Consider the following 12639-nt stretch of genomic DNA (forward strand, 5'->3'; position numbering starts at 1 on the left):
AGTTTCTCTTTAGAGTCACACCAATATCTCTTTTCTTATAACTTCCTCTCCTGCTCTATTATTGTTTACAGAAAATACTACATAATTGCTTTAATTGAAAAAAGGAAAATTAAAAAGTCACTACAGGAAGAACATTTTTTAAATTCCTTTAAATAAAGTTTCATACAAAGCATTCACTCAACAAACATTGAGTGCCTACTACGAGAAAAAAGCCAGGAGCAGCCAGGTTAATTTCATGGTCAATTAATTTCCCAAAGTCAACCTATCAGAAGTGATGGATGTAGTGCCCTTGGGTGCCATCTGGGGACAGCAGAGTGTCATCCCAGCCTGGGGTTCATTTGGAGAGAGGCAATCTGAGCTGTTGGGTCAAACCAAAAGATAATGGAGCATGGGTCACCAAAGAAGGACCTGCTCAGGGTAGAAGTAAAGCCAAAGCCAGAAACAAGCCTAGAATACATACGAGGATTAAGCAAATCCTGATGTTAACTGGATGAAAAGAACAATATGGAGATCAAGGCATCAGAATCATGTCTTGGAGCTAGCCTAAGATCAAGAATACAGGATGCTCTAATGGGGTATCAAAGGGCTCCATCTATTTTTAAGACAATGGCCCAAAGTATCTGCATTTGAATGGACCTGAGTCTGCTGTGGCATGTGGATGAATCACTTTATAAAGTGTTGCAACATGCCTTTGGGAATTTCACTTTCAGATTCACCAAAATGGGATTTAACATGTGTGTCCCTAAAACCCCTAGTATTAGTGGGTTTTTTTTTTCCCAGCTGATGGTCTCATTTTCACAGTAAAAGCCACAGATCTTAGTAAAAAAAAAAAAAAAAACAACAAAAACAAAAAAAGTTTATTTAAAAAAATGGGCAAAGAGAAGATGCATGATGATTAAGTCGGACTAAAGGATACAGCATCTGAAAGGACAAAAACAAACAAAAAAACAGTAACGGATCCATTAAAGTTACACTGTGGCAACAACCAGAATGTGGATTCTGGCAACAGATACTCCTTAACGTAGAGATTTCTTTAATGTAGGCTATTTAGCATGCCAACAACCTTAGGCCTTTGTTCTCCTTTGTAAGAAACTTTTAATCAGAGAGGGAGTAGCATTTCTGACCATTCAAGTATGATCAATACATCCACCTGTGCCAAGAGGCCATCTGCCAAAGCCAGCATTTTTGCCAGTCTCTCCAAGACTCGAGTGGAAATTTGGCACTCCTGACCAGAACATGAATTTTTGACGGTCTCCTAATGGCCAACATTATTAAATAGTAATCATATGGCTCTAGACTCCTAGGCTTCTGGTTATCTCAGGATTCAAAGGGCTGCATAAGGGCCAGGTGCCCGTTCTTTGTCCCATGTCCATTTTCTCCCAAGGATGAGCTGGGAAACTTATACCCCAAATGTCCATTGTGTTACACGAGTTCTCTATATCTCTGGCTCACTCTCTATTTGAACTCTAGTGGAAAACAGTAATCATGTGGACACATGTTAAAAAAGTTGTGATTTGAGGCATAAATGGGAAGAGAGAGACCCTGGGCTGATCTTTGCCCTGTAGAGAACATCTGTAGCCTACAGGTATCTCCAATGTTCCTTCTTCACTACAGTGTGACTCTTTAACCTAGAAATCAATCACAGCTAAGTGAGAGCTCTTATTTTTGGGATTTGTAAAAGCTGAACTTTTAAACAATTCTTTTTCTGATTAAACTTTAAAATCTTTCAGTAAAGGCCACTCAGAAAAGATCAAGCCAAGAGTTCATCATAGCAAGGGAACTTTCACTTATTCTAGCTACTGAACCAGTGATTAAGAAAAGGAGTTTCCAGGGGCAGCTGGATGGCTCAGTCAGTTGAGCATCAGACTTTGGCTCAGGTCATGATCTCACAGTTCATGGGTCCGAACCCTGCATCAGGCTCCGTGCTTGACAGCCTGGAGCCTGCTTCAGATTCTTTCTCTCTCTCTCTCTCTCTCTCTCTCTCTCTCTCTCTCTCTGCCTCTCCCCCACTTGTGCTCTGTCTCTCAAAAATAAATAAATGTTAACAAAATTTTTTTAAGTAAAGGGGTTTCTGAACCAACCTGAGGATTTAGAAACTTTGGGCTCCTCCTTTTTGCACTTAGCTTTTTTCAGAAAAGGGAAACAAGAACCTCTTCCAAACCTCTCTCACACATACTAAGTTACAGGTAGTTTCTCTATTACTTTCTGCAGTCTAGGTCGCTGGTCAATTACAACAAATTCCCACTGACCAAGGGGGTTTGGAGAGCAGCCAGACTAATTTTGATTAGTTATGCTTACCCATAGAGCACGGAATGGTTACCAGTTAGGAAGAGAGAGTTTTTTCCTAGACAGGAGCCAATCTAAATATTGGCTTTAAATTGGCAATAACTTGGGGGTGGGGAGGAGCAGCCATTTCAGATACAGAGTAGACTATTTGCTACTCCCAATCTGTAGGTAAGGAAACTCAAAATTTTGTCACCCAGTTGGAGATGGTTTTAGAGCACATCTTTCTCTGGGGCTTCTTGCAACATACCACAAAACAATAAGACTTTATGAAAAGAGAATGGTGAAATGTGGCGCTTTTTATCATTCTATATCAATGTTTCCAACTTCAGTTATTACTCTTAATAGTAAGCAATATCAGAGAAAACATCTTCACTTCTTAGAACTTTCATGATCTGCACAGTGTTTTATTGAGAAAAAATGAACCAGATAGTACCCCTCTGTCTTGCCATTCAGTCTCAACTATGTTCTAAGACACATGAACTGGGTAGGAAGATATCCCAGGCAAGAGGAGGTTAGATCAACACAAAGTCTAGTGAATGATAGATAGAATGCAGATGGTTCTGGAAATCATCATGAATGGAGAGTTAACCTCAGATCTGCAACCCTAAAGGTGAGCATCTAGGATTCTCTACTAGTTCCCCAGTGTAGTTGACTGAGGGCCCTTGCTCCAGTCCCCTTGAAATCCACCCATGTCTCTGTAACAAGACCATGCTTTCCATGAGCTTCTCCCAGTCAACAGTGCAGCATAGACACTAAGCAGACTTGTTCTGGGTCTCTTCTGATGGGTGACTTTGGCACAAAGACTCCACATGGGCCTTATCAAACATTCCCAGAACTTCATGTAGTCTACGGCCTTTCTTTCTCCCCTCTCTTCCTCACAGCATTGCATCATGGTCTGATGTCTCTCTCAGGTTCCCTTGGCTCCCTCCCCATCACCTCCCACCAGCATCCCCCTCCAATTCATCTATTGTACATCTAAGCTCATCTTGATGTCTGCCCCTCAGAGACCCAGACTAAGGCACACACTAATCCACTGAAAGAGGATCATGTCAATATACCAAAGACAAAGTACATAAATGTCATCACCACCACCAAATATTTTGAGCAGGTCATTCATTAATCTCAAGACAAACCAAGTTGCCCTCCAAGAAATTCAGTTGCATTTCTTTGGGTTTCTGCAATATCTGATACTGCACTGCCTTCCATCTTTTAGTTAATCTTTCTATCCATCCACCTGCATATGTTGTGCAGTTAATTTTCCTGAGATGTTGCTCTTATCCTACCTCTTCCCTGCTTGTTCTTCATGATGGCTTCCCCAGACATCCTCAAATCCATCCACTGGGAGCATTCCTCATGAGTCAAAAGTGACCCTGGTGTCCTGGTGTGAAGACCATGCCTTCTTTCCTTCAATGGGAGTCAAGAGGAGGCATAGGCTCAGAGTATGTCATAGTTTCCCCAGATCTCTTCACATCCATCTATAGGGGCTAAGAGAGGGCCACAGACACCTTCCCATCTACACCCCAAGTCATGGCCTTGCCACCACAATGGTCCATTTTTGCTGTTTATGGCAGTCATTGCAAGAGGCCCTAGATTCCCAGGGCACCCCTTACCCCTCACATTCTAATCCCTAGAAAACTCTGTACATCTGCTATTTTGTTCTCAATTCCACCTTTTTCATTTTAGACACCATCCCCAGTGCTTCAGGAATTCACTGAATGCAAAATCTGCATTCTCAACCTCTGCTCTGAATCCCAACTATCTGAGGCCCGGCTTCCCTACAGCCAGCACAAGAAGAAGCAGTTCACCTCCTGCACCTCGCAGTCCTGGATTTAGAGCAAGAGTAGGCCTCTTCTGGGGTGCCTTGGTGGCTCAGATTCTTGACTTTGGCTCAGGTCATGTTCTCATGGTTAGTGATATGGAGCCCTGTGTTGGACTCTATGCTGACAGCAAGAGGTGGCTTGGGATTCTCTCTTTCCCCCTCTCTCTCTCTGCTCCTCCCCTACTGACAGTCTCTCCTCTCTCTCTCTCTCTCTCTCTATTTCAAAATAAATAAATAAACATTAAAAAAGAAGTGTAGGCCTCTTCCTTTACTCCCATTACACTGCAAGCCTGCATTTTCTCCTCAAAACTCATGTCTTTAGACTCCACCTCCAACCCAATCACCCTACATGGGTCTTATCACATCCTGCCTCACTGCCACTTTCACTGGTGCTGCTCCTGCCATCCTTTGTGTTGATGTCAGTATTCACAGTGATAACATCTGTGCTTCTCTGTGCCTTACACACCAGTCTTCCAGTTATCACTCATGTACCTTAACCACTCTCTCTAGGATTCTTCACTACCAACTTCAGCCCGGCCTCCATTTGTCTCTACAAGACTCAGCACCCCTGCTTTCCAGCCTTTGCACAAGTGAGACCTTGTGAGGCCTGCCATGACCCCCAATCAGTATGGCGACCAGCCCCCACCCTCTACATACATACCTGCTCATCATATGCGGCTCATTTCCCCTCGACCACGCATCACTTTTCTTACACTCTTAACATTTACTTATTGAGTCGGTTGTTTATTGTCTCTCTCCTCTCACCGCCCACCCCACTCCCCTAACATACACTCAAACGTAAGCCAGATGAGGGCAGAGGTTTTTATCTAATGTATCCCAAGCTCCATAAACAGTGCCTGACACACTCAACAAGTGTGTGGTGAATTAATGAGTAACTGAATGCTCAAGAGTCTACCATTTCCCCGCTATGGGCCCCTGGTGTCTACACCTCTCTGCAGCTGGCTCCACCCTGCCTCGTCCAGCTCAGGTGCCCATGCCTGTCTCCACAGAGCTGCTCACACAGGCTAAGCCCCACTTCTTCAAGTTGCACATGGTGGTTTTTCTTACACAAGTCCTCCTCCCTCCTCTCCCCTCCTCAATGCCACCCTTTCATGGAAACACAAGCCCATGACCCACCTCCCCCGAGTCACCCTGACTCACCTCAAGCCAGGTGACCTTCCCTGTTTTGACCTTAGATGTCCTCCCACAGCTGTGGAGAAGGCCCGGGTGCCCTGGGGGTTCAATATACATTTGCTGACTGACTATTGCCATCACATGTGACCAACTCCAAAGCCAAAGAGTGAAAAGACAATAGCTAACTACAAAGTTTTGAAAATTTTTTTAAATTTAAGAATAATTTTTAAATAAAGTGATTATCTTTATTTCAATGGAGACACAGAAAAAGAAGTAAATATAAATCCTGGTCCAAACACTCAGTGAAAACTCTTATTAATATCGGGCATATTGGTTCCCTTCCTTCACATGTACACATATGCACACACTTGTGCATACATACATGCAGATGTGTGCAGTCAGTCAGGCTGGGGCACAACCTCACGTCCCACTTTCTTTTATTGAACATTATGTTGTCATCTTATTTCTGTGTTGGTGAAATGTATTTAGAAGCATTGGAGAAACTGATAACATAGCGCCACATTTTATACCATACTTTACTTAGCTTTTTCCCTATTTTTACACAGTTAAGTCTCATTTTCCTTTTATAAACAATGTTTGTTTTTTAAAAAAAAATCTCTGTCCACTTTTTGAGCTGTTTCATTAGCTAGATTCTAATTAACATGCCTAATCTAGCTAGCTAGATTCTAGAAAATGAAACCTCAATGTCACAGGGGATGAAGTTTCCAGGTTCTTGATATATTGTCAAATTCTCGTTCAGTCTTCAGAACCCTTCAGGTCTCAGCGTACATGTCACTGTCCCAACCTTTTGCTGTCCTCAGCTTAACTACCTACCCTGCCCCCGCCTCTTGCTCCCAGCAAATTTGTTTTGAGAGCTCTTGTCACAGTTTAACATACTACATTTATTAGTTTATTTAATTAATGTTGGCTTCTGCCTTTGAACTGCAGTTTTTATAAGAACATCAATGTCTCATTAGTTCACCAGTGAACACACAGTGACACACATTGGTATACATTCACCTCTGAATGAGTGAATGAATGCGTGAATACATGTATCGTCAAGACACAGGTGCACATGGCGTGAAGCGAGTTTGGGGATTTGGACTGCAGAGAAGCAGGAAGATACAGCATTGCCCTCAGGCAACGGGGCCCATAATGTTCCTTGCAAGACTCTTCACTCTCAGCATCTGAGAAGTAGGTGATAATTAGAATTGAATGTCTACCACCCCTCAGACCTCAGCTTTGCTTCCCTTTTTCTTCAGACCTCAGCAGCAGCCAAAGACTTCTAGGATTCCCTTATGTAGTCTGAAGTCCCTAAAGAGCTTTGCCCAGTGTCCACCTGCTTCTTGTCCTAATCAACATGCCCAGCCTTTCCAGAGGCGGTTGGTTTTTGTTCACACAGCACATATTTTGGGCTTGGAAATGGGATAGGTGTCTCACTCCTTACTGACACTTCCAGGTCATGATTCCTCCTTTCTCCATAACCTCCCACCTCACCCCCAACACACACACACTCCTTTGAAGCTGTTAATTAGATATAATATGTGTTATTTCACTCTTGGTGATGGTTTTCTATCAATCTTCATTCTGTGAAGATTTTAGCACCGGAATTGCTGTCTCACAACCATATTTATTGTTGTTGCTGATTTCAACACCCACGAAGAAGATCCTACTAACATATTGGTCTCTCTGTTCCTTGACTGCCTCACCTCCATTGATCTCGTCTTCTGCCTCACAGTCACACCTATCAGTATTCCCTCCAAAACTCTCCTCAAAGTGCCCACTCACTGCTGACTCCAATTCCCCAGCTCCAACCATTCCTTGACCGGAATCCATTGACCAACATTGTTTTGTGTCCTTACCTGACTCCTGTCCTCACTTTTCTCCTTGTCCAGCTCTGATCACGACTGTGGAAACTCTCTTGCTTCTCTCTTAGCCACCCTCCCCTGACAGAACACTAAGCCTGGCCCCCTTACCGTGCCATGAGTGTACCAGGCACTCTGCTGCCTCAGGAGTTTGCACTTGCGGTTCCTTCTGGGCATGCTCTTCCTTCAAACAGCCACGTGGCTCCCTCACCTCCTCAGATCCCTGCTCAACTGAGATCCCTGTCTGCTTGAAGTAGCAGCCCCCTCGCTCCCTTTTCATTTTCCATCCCACAATCCTCCTTTACTTTCTTCCTGCCAAGTTTCACGCTCTGTTATATAGCTATTCCCCACTAGAACGCAACTGTAACATTTACTGGCGTATTCTCAGCATCTAGCACAGCACTTGGCGGACTACGGGAGCTATAAATGAATGAATGAATATGAGATAATTATCTTTCCTAAACTGACTCCACATTCTACATTGCACATTTCAGGCCATATAAAGTGGCATCTTCCTTAAAAATCAATATTGGGCTCTTCATGGCCTTACAATTACCTTGAACGAATCACACAAACAGGATATCCGCGATTTTCAATTAATCCAGAGGGAACACCTAAAAGGACTGAAGATAGGCAGCAGAAGATACTAGCACAGTATATGAAGTAGCCAATCAGAGATAAGAAATCCCTGATGAGCCATCCCCTACAGAATGGAGAGAACATTTCCTGGCTTACGGGAAGGAGAGCCGGAGCCAAGGGAAGTGCCTCGTTCAGCTGGATTAGTTATTGGAAACTCGTTTCCTTAGGCCAGCCAGTTCTTCCAGACACTGAGTCTGTGGCTGTCTATGTCTCTTCTCTAGGGGCAGGGGATCAGAGGAGAGGGGACTGGAGCATTGGCCACTGGCTCCTGCCTCACAACCCAACTGTTCATTTAAAGGAGCAAGGAACTGAGGATAGACAGGGCCCTCTCAGGGGAACCCCAGGGAGCGTCCCCGGCAGCACTGGGCCTGGGATGCTGCACAAAATGCCTGCTGCTCTGAAACCTCTCAGTGGCTGCCAGTGTTTCTCTCTGAGATGCTGAACTGTGTTTGATTAGGATCTTGATTGAAATAAGCCACTCGTTTCCTTGGGAATGTTTCAGAGCTAAAAGTTTCTTTCCATGCATAATTAATATTCTACCTCTTTGAAGATAAATTTTATCTATCCAACTCTATAAATGGATCATTTCCCCCTGGCTATTACTATGTCATCTCCTTAACAAAAATAAGATAAAATACAAAGAATAATGATATGTAAAGAAAAAAAATCATCACTAAAAATGATTTACATTTTTATTCCCAATGCGAAAGCTTAAGAATGTTTTTAATGCATGTCCAGCTTGAAACCCACTCCACATGTCTTACAACATTTCCTAACAGGCTTTTCCCATCTGTGCTGAAAACAGCTGATGATTTAATGCAAATTGTTATTGTTTCACAATCTCCCAGTGATCTTTTCTATTTTGTTTCAGGATTTGGGGTCTCTTTTGCATCTGCTTCAGAAATGCGGCTGCTAGGATTGGCTTTTTGTCGTGGCCACTCTGTGCTCCACTATATCCTCTTTTCTTCCTATTTCAGATACTAATTTTATCATTTTTTGAAATTTCGCTGTCTTCAATTTCATGTGACTCTTTTCTTTTCTGAACGTTAAAACCTGGCTTAGTTAGGAATGAATACCTTCTGGTCTAAGAGATTTAAATAGTGAAGCAGAGGACCCAAAGCATGGAACAGTGGTTATCAACAAGAGAACCAGTGGGGTCTGCAAATCCACATGGAAGCCTGGCATGATCTATTTCAGTACATATTTGAAATTTAAAACACACTGGCCCTATAATGTGAATAAACCATTTTGTTTATGTCATGTAATGTATATATTTACAATATGTGATATATGCATATGGAATTTTCAAGTATATGTAAATGGCATGGTGGTTACCAAATTTATTTTCAAGACATTACTACCTTCATCACTCTTTATACATTATATGGTGTTTCTTTTCCCAATCAATGAGTTATCATTAAGTAAGGACCTTAAAATTGTTAAAAACAAAAAAACCTCTACTTTTGATACAACTTTACACCGCAAAGGTGGGCTGCTGTCAGAACAATGGGTTTTATGTTCTGATGGAGCTGCTCACCAACTGGCAAGCCACGAACTCAGGGAGTCTCAGTTTCCTCATGTGTAGAACTGGGCTCTCATTTCTCTAACCTGCTTCACGGGGTTTGGAGACTCAGAGAAGATGAGAAAGTTGTGCAAAATTGTAAAGTGCTACATGAACAAATCAAGCAAAGTGGAAGCCAGGGGTGGCCTGTGTACTCTCATTGCAGGTTCAGATTTTGTGGAATCTGAATCTGTAGAATCTGGTTGCCTGAACTAGAGTGGGAGCTCCTTGGGCTCAGATGGGAGTCAAGCCAAGCAGATAAAAGGAAGGAAAGTTTGGAAATGGAGTTGAAGGTTGGGGCACGTGTAGGACAAATTCACTCTGAGGCTTCACAAGGCAAGTTCAAAGGTTTGCATTACTCCAAAATACCCCCCATTCATTGGCGAGCCCTAATCTGACCTGTCTCTGGGTTGTTACGTTAATGTCTTCACCCATTTCATCCCAACATAAACAGCGGTGATAGTATGTTGCCACTGACAACTAGAGCTAAATAAAAGCAAGTCAGATATGAACTGAACCCTGAAACCAGATCATTAGCCAAGGTCACGACTGGTTTAGAAATTTGTGTTGTTTTCCTTCCTGTCACTTGCCAGCAATATATGGCACTTTTCCCCCTTGTAGTTTGCAGTCGGCTGGGCCCTGAGCCATGGAGACTGTTTTTAATGGCAAAATCTTCAAAGTTGTACTTAAAATATTTGCATCATAAAATCCTTCATGGAAGCCAAACTTCAGCTTCGGGAGGAGTCTCCTAGCAAGTGGCAAACTTGCCTTCAGAGACCGGAGAAGGGCTCCTGCCACCAGCATCACCTTCCAGCCGTTGATCTGCTGGGGCTGACGACACCCCGGGAATAGAGTCGGAGCATCATGAGACATCCACAGTGTCTGGGAACAAACTCCAAATGGCTTTTCTAAGCCAACAACAGTGTGAGGTGACTCAGCAGTTAGTTGAGCAATTCAGAAAAACGTGTTTTTCACACATTTAATTGATCCTGTGAGCAAATAAGCGCTGAGGATGAAAGATGAGTAATTGTTCAGTCTCGTCGTGGGAGAGCTCTATCCTCGTTTCTTGTACTCTCCTCCTATGTCCAGTAAGGAATGGATCTTCCTGGGGAGTGACAGGCCAATGCACATATTATTTGCTTTAAAAAATTAAAAATCAGAAAATAAAAACATCATTTACATCTGAATTCAGAAAGGAAGAAAAAAAAATCTTGTCTTCAGCAAAGGATGCCTGATCTTATAGGACTCATAATGGAAGCCTTTCAAAATGAAATTCTATAATATGGGGTTTAGCCTACAGAAATGAGACGTGTGAACACAGGACACCCATGTATTTTTTACTTTGCTGAATGGGATATGAAAACTCGAGGAAGAGGAAGAACAGGGGATGAGCACTGGCTGGGAAGATGGTGAATTTTAGAGAAAAGCACCCATCTAATGGGAAATAAGTCCCTTCTACATGGAGTTCAATGACACTCTCCCCCCTTCCCCGTGAGATTTAAGGTAAAATATCAGCTTCTTGTTAAAAAAAAAAAAAGCTTATGCTCAAAATTATAACCCTCATCCTCCACACATTAAAAAAAAATTAAATTTAATTCAACCAGCATTGTGATCTAATCATTACTCAGAGCTGAAGGTGGCTTTCCATTATAGCATCTCCGTCACTCTCACTTTCTGACCTGTGAACGTTCTTATTAGCTGCCTTATTAAGATGATATCCTGTGTCTGAAGAAAAGAGGATTATCTCCTTACCTGACATGTCACCAGTGGAGTAATCTTTGTTAAAAAGAAAAGGAAAGGAGAGGAGAGGAGAGGAGAGAAAAAAGAAGAAGAAAAGAAGAAAGAACTGAGTTACATAGACATTTACATTTTTGGCACACTATATGATCCACAGAAGCACCCATAATGGGATATACTTAGAGGTAGTTAGATGAACCTTAGTGACTTATTCTTCCAGGACAAGCAAACAAAACCAGAAGCAAAGTACTATCTGCTTCATCTTAGGTTGATTTCAACTGGGGCAAGACCTGGGTGTCAAGGACTCATAGGATGAAATAAAGAACACATTAAACTAACCAGAAAAATATAGAATTACATACGCGTTTTACATGTGCTACATATGCCCATTACACTCACATGCAAACACGTGTACTTTCTAATAAAAACTATTGGAGAAGGGAGGGAAGTTTGGAAGATGGTGGCCCTATTTGGGTTAATCACCAACAATGATGTGGACAGGGAAGCCTTGTCCCTTCCCTCTGGCCTTGTTTTCAGACTCATGTGGGAACAGGATCACAAAAGCACACTGCTGGCCAAGTGGTCAGCTCTGTTCACTTATTTGCTGCCCTTCTTCAAAATGGGTTTGCAGTTAAATCAATTGCCCCCAAAGAAACAGAAAATTCGTTTGGTTTATGGTCCTTTATTGGATACATTTGACTTCTGTGGCAGAAGTGAGAAGCCAAGGTGCCACTTTCCTTCCTATTAGTGGGACAGCCCTATCAGCCATGGGATGCTTTGACTTCTGAACTGTCTTTGGTCTAACCAGCCACAGGGAGAAGAGACGGGTGATAGTGTTTAACTTACATATGATACAGAGGTCTTATATCATATTATCTTATAAACTAATTATAAGTATTTATAAGACTTTATATAGCCTTGATGGACTGAGTGGTGATAATGTAACCGTGGGACCATCTTTACTGAGGGACAACAGAGTCACTCCACTCCCATCCTCATCTGAGTGTGGGCCTTGGTGGTGCCACTGACCCCCTTTTGTGACTCGGGACTACCCCCCCCCCCCCAAGGCCATAGAGCCCAGTGCCCATGCTGACTACCCTTGGCCTGGCTCTTGCTGTAGATACGCTCTTCCCGTCATCCTGCCGGGTCCTTTGGAATTGCTCTGGAGCCAGAGGTCAGCCATTTGTACAAGACTGCTCTGTAGAGCATGTCCCCCTTCTGTGCTGATTCATATCTAGTCCTACTTCTCTCAGTGTAGCTCAAATTGTCAGTTTTAATCTACAAATCCCTTTGTGATTGGGGTCCCTCAACATACAACATTACCTCTCCTGCTCCACTTCTCACTGTCCGTTGAGATAAACAACCTGTGAGTTTTGGCATTTGCAATGGGCCTCCTGGTCAGTTAGAAAATTAACAAATCTGTCCATCTTCTCTTTTCTACTTCCCCACACCTCGCATGCATATAAGAACCAAAGACGTGCCATTTTCTTGGCTTGCTACACACCTCTCATAACTAATCCTGAGGTGACAGAATTGGATTTAGTGACAGGCCGAAGGCTGCTATGACAACCAGCTGATGCAGGCACCCCACACGGAGG

This window comes from Panthera onca, chromosome B4, assembly GCF_046562875.1.
Source record: "Panthera onca isolate mPanOnc1 chromosome B4, mPanOnc1 haplotype 2, whole genome shotgun sequence".
In the NCBI taxonomy this organism is placed as follows: domain Eukaryota; kingdom Metazoa; phylum Chordata; class Mammalia; order Carnivora; family Felidae; genus Panthera; species Panthera onca.